Source organism: Carassius gibelio, chromosome B1, assembly GCF_023724105.1.
Source record: "Carassius gibelio isolate Cgi1373 ecotype wild population from Czech Republic chromosome B1, carGib1.2-hapl.c, whole genome shotgun sequence".
Lineage (NCBI taxonomy): Eukaryota > Metazoa > Chordata > Actinopteri > Cypriniformes > Cyprinidae > Carassius > Carassius gibelio.
The window spans coordinates 29,483,282-29,500,649 of NC_068396.1; the positions used below are offsets into that span (position 1 = coordinate 29,483,282).

General features: G+C 41.7%; 1 protein-coding gene across 1 annotated transcript in view; it reads right to left on the reverse strand.

Annotated features, from left to right (window-relative positions):
- gstcd (glutathione S-transferase, C-terminal domain containing) overlaps nt 1-17,368 on the reverse strand; it is a 46,700-nt gene that overhangs the window by 25,257 nt on the left and 4,075 nt on the right. The window contains 4 exon segments of the mRNA XM_052544806.1: nt 11,239-11,775; nt 12,084-12,173; nt 13,830-14,116; nt 16,407-16,664. The gene's annotated coding sequence lies outside the window, so the exon portion shown is untranslated.

Sequence of the window (17,368 nt, forward strand, 5' to 3'; positions counted from 1 at the left end):
CATAACTATATCTACTGTACATCTACAGACTTGAAAAAATGTACGGCACTCAATTTACAAGAACACTGATTCATTTGTTTAACTAATCCTAGAAAAATTTCCTTAAAAATAAACATTACATTACAAAATGCCTTAAAAAAATCACATTAACTGTATTAAACTAAATAAATAATTGTCAGCTTAAGTAGAAGAGCTTTAAAAGCTAAGTTTCAGATACCCATACACCCCTATACATCAATGCACACTACACTACTTCCCCAGGAAATAATCTGTATTTAACACCCAATCCAACACCACTATGATACCACTGATGTCCTCATGCGTACCTTCAGTATATGGGTTCATGTCAGACAAAGACGCCGCCAAAACATACAAAGGCCTAGTCTGGAGAAATGTAAATACAACCTCTGAAACCGAACACCACCCTTACACCACCTTCTAACAACACGTCAGAGATTACATTGTTCCACGGTGATGTGCACAATAGTTGTTCTGTACACATCTCTTCCATAACTGAGAGTTTCAAATTCACAATCGAGTTGTGACAGGGCGGGTGTTGTAAAAACAGACGTCAGATGTGATGAGACACCTACGAAAGGTGAAGTACTAAATGCACTAGATGGTTTCCGTTTCATCCCATAAACTCTATCATGAGGGCTCTCACTTATTTTGGTGCAAAGTTTTGTTCAAAGTGTGATTTAGGAATAAAAACCCAGAGGAACCTAAACTGAAGCATCTATCTTGCCTTTAACATCATGTTATCATTCAACGGAGAACTTCAAGCGAAGCACTCGCTCCCTGAACTGACGTTGACGGATATTTGAACTCCAGGAAATAGCTGTCACACCTGAAGACAGCAAATACACTCAGCACATTCCAAAGAATGACCTATATCCATCTTTTTGCACCTGCATTGTGGTGTAGACTAAAAAAATGGTTTGCAACTCTCACTAACTGTGATGCATCTGGAAATATCTAAGATCAATTCAAGCAGTGGTAAATAAAACTAAAAAAGGCACTCAAAAGGATTATTAAAGTAGTCATCACTTGGCTTGCAAAGACGATTTTTGTCAGGAAGAAAGGAAAAGTAGAAGATTCTGACATTCTGTCAATTTAACAACAGTGCTTGGTAAACAAGGATGCTGGCAGTGGCTTTTCGTCCTGCTTTTAAACATAATGAGGCCTGCATCACGCCACTCAAGAAATGTCAGCGGCTAATGGCTTAGCATAGGAAAAAAAGGACAAAAATTTGGCTAAAAACCCAGAACACAAGCAGCTGAACAACACTGCTCCCAAATTGCTAAGACCAAATAACTCTTTCCGCACCATAGATCAATAACGCAAACAGGTTTCGATAAGACTCTTTACAGCCCCTTAAACAGAATAGGTGATAATTAGGTGCTTTTTTGCAGTTTAGCACAAGCATCTTTAGTGGGGAAAAAAATGAAGAGTGGAAATCCAGTATGCCCTAGTGGACATTCATGGAAAAAACAAATCTGACAGCTAAACAGGAGTTACAGGAAGAGGTCAGCATCTGAAGGATGCTAACTAACTACAGACACTGCGCATGAAATGAGAAACTGAAAGGGAAGAAAAAAAGATACAGAGAAAATGCAGAAGGGTGAGACATGAGAAGGGTGAAAAGAGAAAAAATGCAAATAACACTTGTAATTTATGGTTCTTTGTGGCCTGATCCAAAGTATTATTCAGAATAACAATATAATAACACAGCATGAAAATTAACAAGGACAATCTAAAGGCTGACAAAAGAGCTGAAGAGATTCTTGTTTCACACTGTAACCAGGCTGTAAATTATAACACCAGCATAAATTAAATTAGCCATCAGCTGTTGGCACCAAAGCACTGAAAAAGCATATATATTTATAAATATACATAAAAAAAAATCATTATCAGGATAAGAAATTGACACACATGAATATTCATTAGATGGAATTTTGAAAACAAAAAAGACTGCTGTATTGCACTCAAATTCATGACTCAAACATTTCATCAATTAGTAAAACTCATTTAAAGCTCTCAGGAGTGTGGCCTATATTGAAACCGCTACCAAGTTGAAAAAGTGCTGATAAATCTCCAGTTGGGACCAACAAACCTGCAAGCAAGCTTTGACAGCAACATTTAATTGGTATTGATTAACTGAACCAATCTAACTGAAGAAATGGAGGCTCAATTAATCAAACTGAACGAAATATCGGCTCCTGGAAGGGAGTGTCATTTGTAGCTGGCACATGAATTGGGGAAAAGTGGGACCTACATCTGGTGAATACAGATCCTTTTCAGAATCGAAGGTTTGGCTCACTTTCAATCCAGAAATGTGAATTTGAATTGATTTGGCCACAATCCACACAAAGTTAAATTGGAATGATAGGAGGAAGAACCTTCTGAAATGCAATTATTAATAAAGGTAATGCATTCTGGGAAATGAAGTGTTCTTATACCCTGATGCACAAAAGTTCATTTTTATTAGATATGATGAAATATTTAAACAGAATAGAAATGAATATACCTGTATGGTCATCACAAATATATCAAATATACTGTATATATAAAAATACTTTCCAAAACTTAAATAAAATAGCTTTTTTAAGAAAACATTCCAAGTAAAAAATGACAGTTATATGAATACGATGTATTTTAATTCTACATTCTGATATTCAAACTGGAATTCCACATATTATTTGTTATTTTAAATTTAAGAGCTGAAATGGAATTTAAAGGTCCTATGACATGAAAATTTCAATTTTTTTTTTAAGATTAATATGAGTTTCCCTAGCCTGTATATGGTCCCCAAGTTTATAGAAATTTGAATCGGTGTAAATTGAGATTTTTCTATCTTTCTCTGCCTTTGAGAAAATGGAAGCTCAAACGGGCTGATCTTGAATCTCCTCGTTTTGACGTTGTAACGAGAATTGTTACCTCCCCTTTCTCTGCTTTGCCCGCCCAAATATTTACATATAATTCAGTCGCAATGTCAGCACAGGCGTTTCAAACAGACTTTTATGATATGGATTCGACAGCACTGGCACAAACAGTGAGTTACAGTGTTCATTAATGCCTGATCTGTGATCAGTGATTTCTGATGGGTAGCTAATCATTCAAGTTCACACAGACTTTCTTTCTAAATCGTTTAATACTGTTTATGCATCAGTGAATCAAGCCAGTGACTAAACGATCAACTTCACGTTGTTTCTCTTAGTAGCATGAAACAAATCTGTTATTTAAATTGTGATTTAACTACAGAGAGCGATCAAAGAACGCTCGCTTTTTTCCGGAGCTGTTACACATCGCGAGTATATCTGCACACTTGCCCAAACTGCCGTTACAATGAATGACGCTGTTATGCTGCACAACGGAGCTCTTACTGTATTCATGTGTTTGCTGTTAGCTGTGGTGAAAGCATTTTGTGAGATAACGTGTTGCAATAATGACGAGATCACTGCATCCACACAATAAACAGACTCTGTCTACTCAATGCTCATCACTGCAGCCTTTCATGTGATGGGAAAAGATCGAAAAAATAATTATATAATCAACACTTCCGCGATTCGTTAATCTCGACAGCTGTAATAGTAATATATATATATATATATATATATATATATATATATATATATATATATATATATATATATTTGAGAGGGGTTTCAGATATAATATGCATTTTGAATGCAAAGATGTCAGCCAATCACTGTCACAGTGTCTGGGTTGTTGTTCCCCGGGGTTCCACTAGATGTCCTCCTTCTCACGGTGTCTGTCCCAGATCACTTCCTGTTCCCTTATATGGTCACCTTCCTCCTTGTTACGTAATTGATTGTTCACCCCACCTGTCTCCTGTTTCCCCATTATCCTTCTGTGTATAAATACCCGGTCTGTCTTAGTCTATGTTACGGAGTCCTTGTTTAATGTTTAACGTTAATTCATTCCGTCACCCTTGTCTTGCCTTACCTTGCCTTGCCCTGTGTTCGTGTCCTGTTAATGTTTGGTGTTGGATTTTCTGGTTTTGACCCTGCTTGGACTGTTTACCCCTCTGGATTTGCCCTATATTAAACTCCTCATACCTGCAATTGGTTCTCTAGCCTCGTTCCTGAAACGCCGAACGTGACAGAAGGACTCCGTCACATTGAGAACCAGCAGGTATGTCTGCCCATGCCTCATCCCCAGTCACAGAGCGGGACAGAGGCGGTTTTGAAGGAACTCGCCTGGTGGTTTTCCGCGGAACCAGGGGAGGTCGTCGAGGAGGAGGTGGGCGAGAGGAAGCACAGCGCAAGATGGCCACCGACCCAACGCCGCTGTGGTGCGTAACCACCAACCCCGCACCACGAGGCCAGATGGAAACCAGCCTCACCCCACAGGGCAAGAGGGCTGCCAGCTCAGCACCGACGCCCAAGACGGCCGCTGTCTCATTCTTGGATTATTTCGCTACGCTATCAAGAATACTAGAGGTTCCCAAGACGGTTCACGTCATGGCTGCTGAGCCAGCGCTTCAGCACAAGATGGCCGTTAACCCAGCGCCACAGCTCAAGATGGCCACTGAGCCAGCGCCACAGCACAAGATGGCCACCAGCCCAGCGCCACAGCACAAGTTGGCCGCCAGCCTAGCACCTCAGCACAAGATGGCCGCCAGCCCAGCGCCACAGCACAAGATGGCCGCCAGCCCAGCGCCACAGCACAAGATGGTCGCCAGCCCAGAGCCACAGCTCAAGATGGATGACTCAACGCCTGAGTCTGCCGCCGACTCGCCATCGTGGAGGACGGAGGAGGAGGAGACAGGCGTCGACCGTCCCTCAAGGCCTGGAGAATGTTCCCGAGCGGACCGTTTCCGTTCTCGAGGCGGTGCCCGATGCTGTTCTGGAGGTCGAAGTGGGGCCCGAGGCCGAGGCGGTGCCCAATGCTGTTCCAGAGGCTGAGGCGAGGCCCGATGCTGTTCCAGAGGTCGAAGCGAAACCCGACGCTGTTCTGGAGGTCGGGGCGGAGCCCGATGCTGTTCCCGAGGCCGATGCTGTTCCCGAGGCCGATGCTGTTCCCGAGGCTGTTCCCGAGGCCGAGGCTGTTCCCGAGGCGGTGCCCGATGCAGTCTCCGAGGCGGTGCCCGATGCTGTTCGAGAGGCCGAGGCGGTGCCCGATGCAGTTCCCAAGGCGGTGCCCGATGCGGTGCCCGATGCGGTTCCCGAGGCGGTGCCCGATGCGGTTCCCGAGGCGGTGCCCGAGGCGGTTCCCGAGGCGGTGCCCGATGCGGTTCCCGAGGCGGTGCCCGATGCAGTTCCCGAGGCGGTGCCCGATGCAGTTCCCGAGGCGGTGCCCGATGCGGTGCCCGATGCAGTCCCCGAGGCGGTGCCCGATGCAGTCCCCGAGGCGGTGCCCGATGCTGTTCCCGAGGCCGAGGCTGTTCCCGAGGAGGTGCCCGATGCTGTTCGAGAGGCCGAGGCGGTGCCCGATGCGGTTCCCGAGGCGGTGCCCGATGCGGTTCCCGAGGCGGTGCCCGATGCGGTTCCCGAGGCGGTGCCCGATGCGGTCCCCGAGGCGGTGCCCGATGCAGTTCCCGAGGCGATGCCCGATGCAGTTCCCGAGGCCGAGGCTGTTCCCGAGGAGGTGCTCGATGCTGTTCGAGAGGCCGAGGAGGTGCTCGATGCTGTTCGAGAGGCCGAGGCGGTGCCCGGTGCAGTTCCCGAGGCGGTGCCCGGTGCAGTTCCCGAGGCGGTGCCCGGTGCAGTTCCCGAGGCGGTGCCCGATGCTGTTCCCGAGGCCGAGGTCGTTCCCGATGCAGTTCCCGAGGCGGTGCCCGATGCGGTGCCCGATGCTGTTCCCGATGCCGAGGCGGTGCCCGATGTGGTTCCGAAGGCCGAGGCAGTGCCCGATGTGGTTCCGAAGGCCGAGGCAGTGACCGATGTGGTTCCGAAGGCCGAGGCAGTGCCGGATGTCGAGGCAGTGCCCGAGGTGGTTCCAGAGACTTTGGCAGTGACCACGAGGACGTGGTGGTCGTCCGCTCCGCCCTGGGGGACTTTGGCTTTGACCACGAGGATGTGGTGGTCTTCCGCTCCGCCCTGGAGGGCTCTGACTTTGACCACTAGGCTGTGGTGGTCTTCCGCTCCGCCCTGGAGGGCTCTGGCCTTGACCACACGGCTGTGGTGGTCATCTGCTCCGCCCTGGTGGACGCCTCAACATGTCCTTCATGGACTTCTGTTTTGTGTTTTTTGAGTTCTGTTTCTGTCTGTTCCCTTTAGTTTAGTCTGGCCCTCCATCCCTCCCCCTGTACCTCCTCCGGTCCTCCTCCCTCCTGGTCTCCCTGTTTTATGTTTACATTTCTGGTGTTTGTTCCCCATGTGTTCCTTTTCCGGCCCTCCGTCCCTCCCCCTGAGCCTCCACCTGTCCGCCTCCCTCCTGGTCTCTGTGTTGTGTTTTGTCTTGGAGCGTCTGGGAGCCGCTCCGTAGAGGGGGGGTACTGTCACAGTGTCTGGGTTGTTGTTCCCCGGGGTTCCACTAGATGTCCTCCTTCTCACGGTGTCTGTCCCAGATCACTTCCTGTTCCCTTATATGGTCACCTTCCTCCTTGTTACGTAATTGATTGTTCACCCCACCTGTCTCCTGTTTCCCCATTATCCTTCTGTGTATAAATACCCGGTCTGTCTTAGTCTATGTTACGGAGTCCTTGTTTAATGTTTAACGTTAATGTTAATTCATTCCGTCACCCTTGTCTTGCCTTACCTTGCCTTGCCCTGTGTTCGTGTCCTGTTAATGTTTGGTGTTGGATTTTCTGGTTTTGACCCTGCTTGGACTGTTTACCCCTCTGGATTTGCCCTATATTAAACTCCTCATACCTGCAATTGGTTCTCTAGCCTCGTTCCTGAAACGCCGAACGTGACAATCACAACAGTTGTGGTTTACTCGGAGTCTGATACACCCCTTCAAACAGAGCATTCAAGCCAGAGGGCTAATGTTAGGATATAAAAATGCTTTTTATTTCTAAATTTTAAATGTAAAAATCATACTAACAATATAAATACACCTAAGGAAACATTAAAAAGCATTTAAAGAAAAGGAAATAATCCATGTCATGGGACCTTTAAAAGGTATTTTCAATTCAACTCTGAATGGTGCTTTGAGAAGTGGGAGCAACAATACTGACTAATTCAGGTATACGTCAAGCTACAGTAATTCTTCACAATGCTTCTAAATGTGTTAATACAGACGAGCCACTAAAGTGAGCAATAATGGGCAAAGCAGCATGTAATCACTGCCTCAGACTGCACTGCCACAGACTGCCTGATGCAAATTTGCACACAAAAAATGGCAAGAACAGATTGAAATCTAACTAACGAGCTTCTACAGTTTCCAAGTTTCGGGGTGCAAAGTCATGTATGCAAGGTTGCTACAGGTTTGCATGCCAGCCTCGTACTGTGTTGATCACTTTTATAAGTCAGCCAAGAAGGTCTCTTCCTGCCTAAAAAACAGTACTGAATGAATGTTTGCCAACTGTCACAGTCTAGCTCCTTAAAATGAAGCAGCATATGTCTTTGAGGGTTTAGAAGTCATTTCGAAAGCAATAATGCTTCTTTGAAGGTTCTGGAGGCTTTCATTTGACCTTCCTTCCTCTATGGCTATAAACTGTCTAGAGTTGAAGCATTTCATACAAGTAGCTGCCAAAACAGGCAGACGCATCCGGAATGCACCTTCCATGTAAACGGCCCCTTCCCACATAAACACACAGGAGTGTCTCAATGCTCAACAGGGCTGGTGTTGACAGTGGGAATGAATTCACATTCAAGCACCACCGCCAACAACGTTTCCCAGGTGGCCCCCGGGGCTTCTCTCTGCTCTGTAGTGGTGACAGCGACTAGTTCTCTCTCCTGCTCTCGACAAACTGCATAATAGACACCCTTGCTATGCAATCCTCCCACAGACTGCCCTCAATTTAAAACAATATTTATCAGCACTCTGGAGGTGGTTAGCAAAATGTGGGTGGTAGTTGCGGTAGTCTCTCAAACGTCTAAATGTTTAGCTAAAATGTCTCCCATAGAAAACTGTCAATAAATAAAATCCATTCGCTGCCATTTTGGGAACAGAGTGTGTCAAATTTCCGAAAACTCCAGTGCTGAAGCCAATCTCTCAAATGAAACAGGACTCTGTAATCTTGTCCGTACGACAGCTCCTCTTTAGATGTGCCCACGTACCAACATCTTATCCAATGACGCAGACATTGAAACTAAAACCCCGGAAACAACTAATTGCGGGTAAAAATATTACAAGGGAAGTAGAAAATGTCCCAGAGGACACTCTGAATGTTTAATGAGAACACGGGGTTATCATCATCACACACATAGTGGGAAAATCATGTAAAGATAATGTTTAGTCTGACAATGGGAAGGGGCCCAAAACAGTGCCTTGAGGCACTGTTTTCCATTGTGTGGGAAGGTAGGATCTGCTGACTGCACATCTAAATGTTTGCTTAAGTAATCTGGTTTTAAAGTTAAGATGCAACAAATCAAGAATCAGAGCTCTGGGCAGCACAGGCAGACTGCTGATACACTTTCTCAAATAGTTGAGGACTATGACAATCCCATAACAATGGAGCTTGTCTTCACACCACAGGTTACCTGACTGTTGAAAGATGACGGGAGCGATTAGTGGAGCGCTGTAGCGATAGAGGATTCACAACAAACAGCAGGACATACAGGCCTCTCTGTTCTTACACCTTCTCTCTGTTACCGCTCATGAATCCAGCACTTGAAAAGACATTAGAGGGAGGCATGTGTGGGCATGTGCTGACAGACAAAGCTACTATAGTAAAGAAAAAGATGGTACCAAATAAAAGAAACAAACTTTCGCATGTGGGGGTTCACCTAAGTGCCTATGTTCAGAGTGTGTCTTGTTCTCAGAACTGTTTTCTCTGAAGGGCCCTGCATTAAAACACTTGAAAATCTGCAGCAGAGGCAACATGACTCATGGACCATCAAAATGTCCAGGGAATTTGTTCTTCTCAGCACACTGCAGACAATCAATTATACTCTTTCGGGAGTTCATTTCGGAAATAGACTTTGGAGTAAATGGAAACAAAGCAATAGAAGTTCACAATACAGACAGCACTGAACAGAGTGGGAAGAAAATCTCATAAAAGCCTCAAATAATAAGCAGTCTCAGAATGCAAGTGGAAGATAGTCAGTTATTATTTTGAGAGAAAGTAAAAATCATGAAACTCTTTCAACACTGGCAGGAAAAAGCAGTTACTTTGGACTTACAGTACAATACACTGAATATGTCATATGGGCAAGGGACACAGAAACCACTAATTAAACCAATCTAAACCTGTATTTCTATTTACTCATGGAAAACAAAAAGAGAAGAATGTTCATGTTCAAGTTATCTTCTATGCAATGCCATATTGGGGCTGTCAAACATAAAAAAAAAAAAAAAAACATAACACCAGTAAGTCTACTGAAAGCATATAATAGCTTTGTATAAAGAGAAGACCAAAATGTAAGTATAACCTTTTTTGATAGCTGTGGGTACCATTTACAGTACATTCTATACAGTACATGGAAAAGAGCTGCTTAGGCAATCTGCAATACATATATCCTTTTGTGGTCTATGAGGATGAAAAAAGGAAGCCATAAAGGTTTTTTTTCTTCATTTTTGGGTGACATTTCTTTGATATGCAGAGGAAAAAGCAAGAACAGAGAATCAGTGTTACTTTAGTATCACTGATATACTATTATAGTTTTTAATTCATATTTTGATTTGATTTTAAGTACATAACGTTTTATTGATAGTGCTGTACATTTGTCATTTTAATTAATATATTTTTTATGTGTCTGTCTATACAGTCATTCTATTCATTTTTATTTCCGTTTTAGTCTTGTATTACTTCAAATAAATAAAAAAAGAAAGACAATGAGACATGATGGCTTGGCACCTAGCTGAAAAAAAGGCTTTTTTGTATGTTTTATTTAAGTTAACATTTATTTTAAGTTACATTTTTTCTTTATAATACATTTTAGTCTTAGATTTTATTTTAGTTTTGGTAAAAAAAAAAATCCCTAAAAAAAAAAATTGACAATTAGGAACCAAATTTCTTAACCCTGGAGAACCCAAGAACCTTTTTCTTCTTTGGAAAATTATGAACTATGCATTAAATTACTCCTACAAGTTCACTGAACACCAAAATATCCACTTTTTCAATTTTAACCCTTTATTCCCTAATTTAGGATTAGGGCCAAATTTGACCCATTGGGCTTTCATTTCAAAGAATCACAATAACAAACACAGTCAATGCAAACTATTTTAAATTTAGGAAAATAATCAGTCAACCACACAGCTACATTTAACAATGTTTTTTGTTTGTTTTTGTTTTTTTGCTATATTTGTTGCATGTTAGAACTGGATTTCAAATGTACAAACACTTTGTCCAATGGAAACAAGAACACAGGGCCAAAATCACAACTGACAAAAACTAACAACATGGGTCTTTGCCTATCCAAAAATGTGTTCTGCTAGAGAAAGGAACACTAGATATTGTGGTAGTCTTTGAAACAACTTTTTTTTGTTGTTGATGCAGAGAGCATTTTTGCATTTTTCACAGTGCATTTCAGTTTTGAGGTCCTTGCACACAGCACATCGACTTTATTAGTCTGTGGCCCTGTACTACTAAGGTTACTTATTAAAATATATTATACAAATGAAATTATTTCAAGGCATTAGCCAAATACAGGACTGTCACCATTCTCCATCAAAGTCACTCAAAGAACCAAAGGGTCATTTTTGACCCGACATTTTTTTAACCCATACACCCAGAGGGTCATTTTTGACTCATTGTTTTTTGAACTAGCTCAGAGTCAATAATTTCACCAAAAACAATATAAAACTTACTTCTAGGCATTCTGCAAGCTAATACTAAATAGATTAACAAAAAATACACAATTTTACCAACCGCTGGTTTGCTGAGAAGACGATTTTGTTTTGGTAGGTTTCCAGCTCAACAAAACAGCATGTGGTAAGCCATCTTGTTACTACCACTCTGGCACTTGTGAGTTCAATATTGATCCACTAGGTGTCTCTATGCAGGGGTCAGAAGTGGCACTCTGGGCTTTTGAAGCTAATTTTGAAAAAAAAATTTTTGTTGGTTCATTTTGGGTGGCAGCAATTAACAGTGGCCAAATTTGACCCCGTGGGTTCTCCAGGGTTAAGCACAAACCCTGACATCCCTATTTGTTTTTTTATTCTTACCAACCAGAATTGTATGTAGTCTTATGACTCAAGTAAATGATGCTCTCAGGGGCGTGGGTTGATGAGGATTGTTCCCAGACTCTTTAAACGAACTGGATTTCTGTCTCTCCACGGAGCTCACTCGATGGTCTGTGCGAGGTGATTGGCATCTCACTCATTCCTGGTGAAAAAAAAAACAGCTGCCTGCTGTCCAAGCTAGTTAAGACCCCAGCACATGAATATTCTCTGCTCAGAAACACATTTCTACAAGTATGGCAATAATTTACTTTCAAAAAGTCAAAGCATTGCAAATATGTAGGAGACAAAAATGCTCCAAAACTGTTTTTACTTTACTTATTCTATGCCCATCAATCTTAGGCATTAAATCTGTCACTACATCGATTGTTGAAATCATATCAAAGCCAGATCCTTTGTAGGCGCTGTGTGAAGCAGAAACAGTTGAAAATGAAATCAAGGAAACCAAGGAAGCGCAGCAGTACTGTTATTTCATTCACAAGTATATTACCTGTCAGGCTTAGTGGATTACAATTTCAAATGCTAAAAAAAAAGAGCGGGAAAACAATTCTCAACATCCTTATAGGATTGACTGATTTCAAAAAAAGGTTTTATTGAGACGGAGTATTAGAGAGAGGCAAGAAATAAATGAGAAAAAAGGATAAAATGCCTCTCAGTGGCATGCCTCTCAGTTCAATAAAGCCTTGTATTGTTTAAATGCAGCACCAAAATAGATCTTCACAAATATTTCAATATTATATATGGATCAAAAAGATGCTTATCACAACTGGCATGTTAGGAGTGAAGGGTTGTGTTGCACTTGTGTGGAAAATACACCCAGGGTTACCTACAGTGGGGTTGACAGCTGGCGGTAGGCTCTCCCAATCAACTGTCCATGAAGGGCAAGGGTGAGCAGCCTAAACAGCATCTATCCCATTCTCCTGCAGGACAAAAGAACATATAAACACAGGTTAAACCATAGACTACCAACAGAAGCCTCCAGGCAACAGCTTTTTACTGAAGCTGACAACTTTTCACACTTCCTCAGAACACCTGAGACAAGCTGGTAATTAAATTAAGAAACTGTTACGCAGAAGTTCATCCAACTTAAGAAACTCCTTTAAAGGTTGAAGTCCTATAATTGATTGTACATTGTTCCTAGCTGGTACTTAATCATCAAAGGGACATACAGGAATGGGTAAAAAAAAAAAAACACTAATACATGCAATGCTACAGACACAGAAGTTAATATATGGTCTTGTGTTGGGGGACTCTATAGGGTACTTTTTAAGTAGCAAAGACAAATTTTCACCAGTCTGGCAAGATGAACTTAGTCACCTGTTTAGAATGAAATTAACCTGAACTACCAAAAAAAAACTCATGTGGAACGGGGTGAAGACAGAGTGAGATTGGTGTTAAAACCTCTAGGAAATGTTTTGTTTGATAAAACATACAGACAATAAGCAATTAAACGAATAGTTCAACCATTCAGGGCTTTATTTTTTTTTTTAAAAAAGGAGGTAAAAGAAGACTGAAGAATCAGACTAAAGAAAAACACAGTTTCAAAGGCATAAGCCTAGTCCTGGGCTGGCTCCAGGGCACTTGAGTCGGAGGAGCATTTCCGGGGGTGGGGGGGGAATCACATTATGTGGTGGGGTGGGTTATTTTTTGTAAATCTATGTTCGCGTGCAGTTGCTGACGCTCGCAACAACACGCAATGGCTCTCGTATGCATGCTATTTTACCGATTTCACTTTTAAACATGTTCAGCAAGGAGGGGAGAGGATGAAAAGAGGGGCACAGTAACACAGGCGGTGGTGGTTGCATCCCACGAATACCAGTCTAATAATATCGCATTATCTTTTATAGAATTTATTTTCAAAAATTATTTATTTCTCTTCTTGCAATATAGGTACAAATTTGAAATTTGCAATGAACACTTAAGAATCCTGCAAATGATAAAAAAAAAAAAATCATTCCAGACGGTCCCAAAACAAGATCATAAAATGGAGAATTCCAGTCCCAGGTTCTGATTGGCCAACACAACATTCCAGACATGCTAAAACACTCAATCTAACACGCAAATATAGCTAATCTGCTGTGTGTCATGCCTAACAACACCCTTTAGCCACACCTAAATTCACAAACCGTATTAAATCTTGGAGCTTGTGAGATGCTCCTGGTTATTGATTTAGAATAGGTCTGAATCTGGTCGTTAAACAGCAGCTGAAGATGGTGCATCTCTGTTTGCTGCTATGTCATTACAAATCTAGGCTGGCCATAAGGTTTGGCTCCACGGATGAAAATGTCATTTGCTCTAAAGCAATGAGCCACCAGCAACAGCTGCAGAGCAGACCTAAAGCAGAAAGCACGCAGGCTGGAAAATCCCAGTGGACTGCTATGCATTAAGAGTGCCTGCTGAGCTCCAACACATTCACACACACCAAATTGATATCCACTAGCGTGACGGGAAATATCTGATTTATAGTTGCTGAATGCCAGAGGTGGCAAACACCAAATCCACACACACAAGAAAAGCTGGATGAGAAGTTCTGCAGCAGGCCTGAAAACTAGACGGCAGCTGTGCATTTTTATCACCTGCTGGGGACCCGACTGCAGGATTGTGGTCCGGGACAGACAGAGAAGAGACCTAGCGTTGTTACTCTGTTTGCCACTCCTGTGGGAGTTGTACAGCAAAAGTGTATGAGACCACTGTGGGCTCTCTACTCATTATCTGCAGATTTCTGCACCGATGAAGTGTTGCCTGAGTTTGTGGGCCGGTGAGATGCTGGGTAAATCAGCAGGTCTGCTATGGAAGTGGTGGGAAATTGAATAAGCAGGCGGAAGACTGCACAGGAGGTTATGGCCTGAATCAGCGGTTCCTCCTGGGAAAAAGAAAGCACTCATCAGGACACAGCAATGATGTCACAAGCTGAGTTTTCCATGAAATACAACCTTATGAGTGCATTATTATCTGGAAAGGTGAGGAAACATGGGGGTCTGTGACTGACTACAGCAAGTGATTCATCATAAAGAAACAACAATATTGTATATAGTACTGCATTACAAAGTTGTAAAGTTGGTGGGAAAACAACAAACTAGTACAAAGTTACAGGGGTAAAAACAGCCCTTAAAAAGTATACTGGCAGTACCATGATAAAGCAACATTATCAGATGGTCATACCAAGGCCTTTTGAAATATGGTAGCCCTGATCCAACTGTAACACTAAATCAATTGCTTTTAATATCTTTCGTTCAAATAAAACCACTTGTAACAATATTTTGTTATATAATGTATATAAAGACGTGCATACGTTTTTAAAGTGTGATGTAAATATTTTTTTTTACCATGATCAAATAATATAGCATGCTAAATTTCCAAAAACGGGTGTGTTATTATTTTTTGTTGCACAAGTAAAAAGGTCCCTTGGTTAATATAGTTAAATATTTCAGACGTGTAGACGCTTGACTGACTTGCTATATGATCACTATGGTCCTGTTTGTTTAAGAACAAACTCCATCATACACTTGTGGTTAAACGTTAGCCCACCTCTGAGGACAAACCTGCTTCAAAAATAGATCTCCTCTTCGTGAAGAGAGATGAAATGGACTTAGGTGAACTGTGAGAAAATAATCATTTCTTTCACAGTTTTTTTTATGATCCATCACTATTAATTAAATAAAAACATGTGGTGGACTGGTTTCTTAAACACAGTGAACATAAATTAATCTGGTACTTCTTTTTCAAATAAAATTAATGGACCAAAATAAGAAACTTGTTCAATTGTTCTCTTTTAAAAATGAGGAAGACTTGAGTTTTGACTCACCAGAGCCATTTATTTTCAAGGCCATAACACCAATTCGTTCACAATGAAAACTCTTCAATAAAAACTAATCTTGATATTTAATACCAAGTTGCACTGCTGTTCAAAAGTTTGAGATTGTTAAGTTTATGTTTTTGAAAGGCTGCATTTATTTGATTAAAAAAAAACTGTAAAACAGTAATACAGTAAAATTGTACAGCAATTTAAAATAACTTTTGTTATTTTAATATATTTTACAATGTAATTTATTCCTGTGATGCAAAGGTGATTTTCAGCATCATTCCTCCAGTCTTCAGTGTCACATGATCTTTCAGAAATCAGTCTAATATGATGATTTGATGCTCAAGAAACTTTTATTATTATCAAGATTGGTCAAGTAAACAGTTGTGCAGCTGCAGAATCTTTTTTGTTTTGTTTTTGTAACAATGTAAAATTATTTAATGTGACTTTTGATCAATTTAATGCAACTTTGCTGAAATGAGTGTGTACAGGTAGTAGTGTATACATTGTACAAATACTGAACACCGTGCTCATGAAATTTCCTGTAAAAATCTAGCGGGAAAGTAAACAACGATTCAGTTCAACTATTTTTGGCCGTGTATAAAATTGTGAACATAGCGGTGATGTTAATAATTATGATTTACAGTCTGCAGAAGTGTGAAGAACTACAAAATCCATATTTATTTCTTGCAATATCTTATTTTTAGGAAGAAAAATAAGCAAATGTGCACTGAATTCATGTTCTTTTGATCTGCTTATGCATGAAATTAGGTTACTGATCACATTCATTTCTTTTTATATGAATCTCATGAATGCTTTCTTTTATTCACGGATTAGAACATTTCCTGATAAATGCAAGCATTTCATAGTGTGTTAAGGTTTATCTGTTATAACCCTCCACATATTCTTTACCACAACTAATGAACGTCAGACACACAGCTGAAAGAAATCGCAGCGCTTGTCGGAGTCAGACAGCCCCGTAATACCAGCCTCCTTAAAGTATCAAGTGGCAGGGAGTCCCATCAGTTAAGAGCGAGTCAGTACGGCTGCTGTTCTGCCTCGCTGGAGTGCATAAATCCTTTATCATCATGGTTCAGGCCCGCAGTTGCACACAGGGCTGCCGTAAAGGGACGAGAGCACACCACTGAACGTATTGAGAGCAGATCGCTGTTTAGGGATTATGTGAGTTCGCCTCTGACAGGTTTAGTGAAGTGGCAAAGAGAAGCGCTTCTGTGCGCGCCATGTGTAATCTCCTTCCGTGAGCGGGAAGAGTTAGGGAAAGACGAATGAGGAGAATAAAATAAGAGAGCAAGAGAGCGGCAGGAAAAGAAAGTGAGTGAAATTCAATTACTTGCAGTTTGGAGAGAGTTGGCCGCAGGCCACCGATGAAAGCCTCTTGCTTGAGTTTCGGCCCTTCCTGCTCTGCTCCACTGGGTCGTAGGGCCTCCGGATGGGGAGGGCAAGGGTCAACCGGGCTGAGACTGAGGAGGGACATCCCACAATCCTTTGCAGCCCTCAGTACACTGGGGAACTCCTGTACACGCTGGTACAATCTCAGCAGCAAGGGGAGATGGGAAAGGGTGGAGTGGGTGTGCTTTTGGAGGGAGATCTGGAATGGAAATATTATATTATATTACACATTAAAATATAAAAAAATAAGTCTGGGTATGAAATTGACATGAAAAAATTATTTTGCATTAAGAAAATTGTGTTGGTTTGTAGGACTGTTCTAAATATTAAGTGTTTTTATAGTAATTTATTTTTTGAAAATTAAGCATACTTATTGCAATGCAATGCAAAAAAGATATTTAAATTGCAAAATTTTCATGCATCTTGGAATTATTTGTAAGACATTTGTTAATTTAGACAGACAGACAGACAGAGAGACAGATAGATAGATAGATAGATAGATAGATAGATAGATAGATAGATAGATAGATAGATAGATAGATAGATAGATAGATAGATAGATAGATAGATAGATAGATAGATAGATAGATAGATAGATAGATTCACAAGTTTAAGAGTAGGTCACATTTCAGGAAACAATGGACAATTGTTATGGCAATTGGGCGAGACAGCAGAAGGATCTGCGTGTACGTTGTGCTCCTGTGGAGTTTTCTAAAAAGCATGAATGCATATTAAAAAATGCACACTGACAGCGAGGCGCTGTGATTTTAGTAACCCATCAAAGTGTTGTGCCCACTGAACCGAGATCAGCTCCCGAGCTGTGATGCTCCTATCATCGCTCCACAGAGGAAAGATGGAGAGAAAGGGATGAGGAGGACAGAAGGAGGGAGACATGCTAGACGG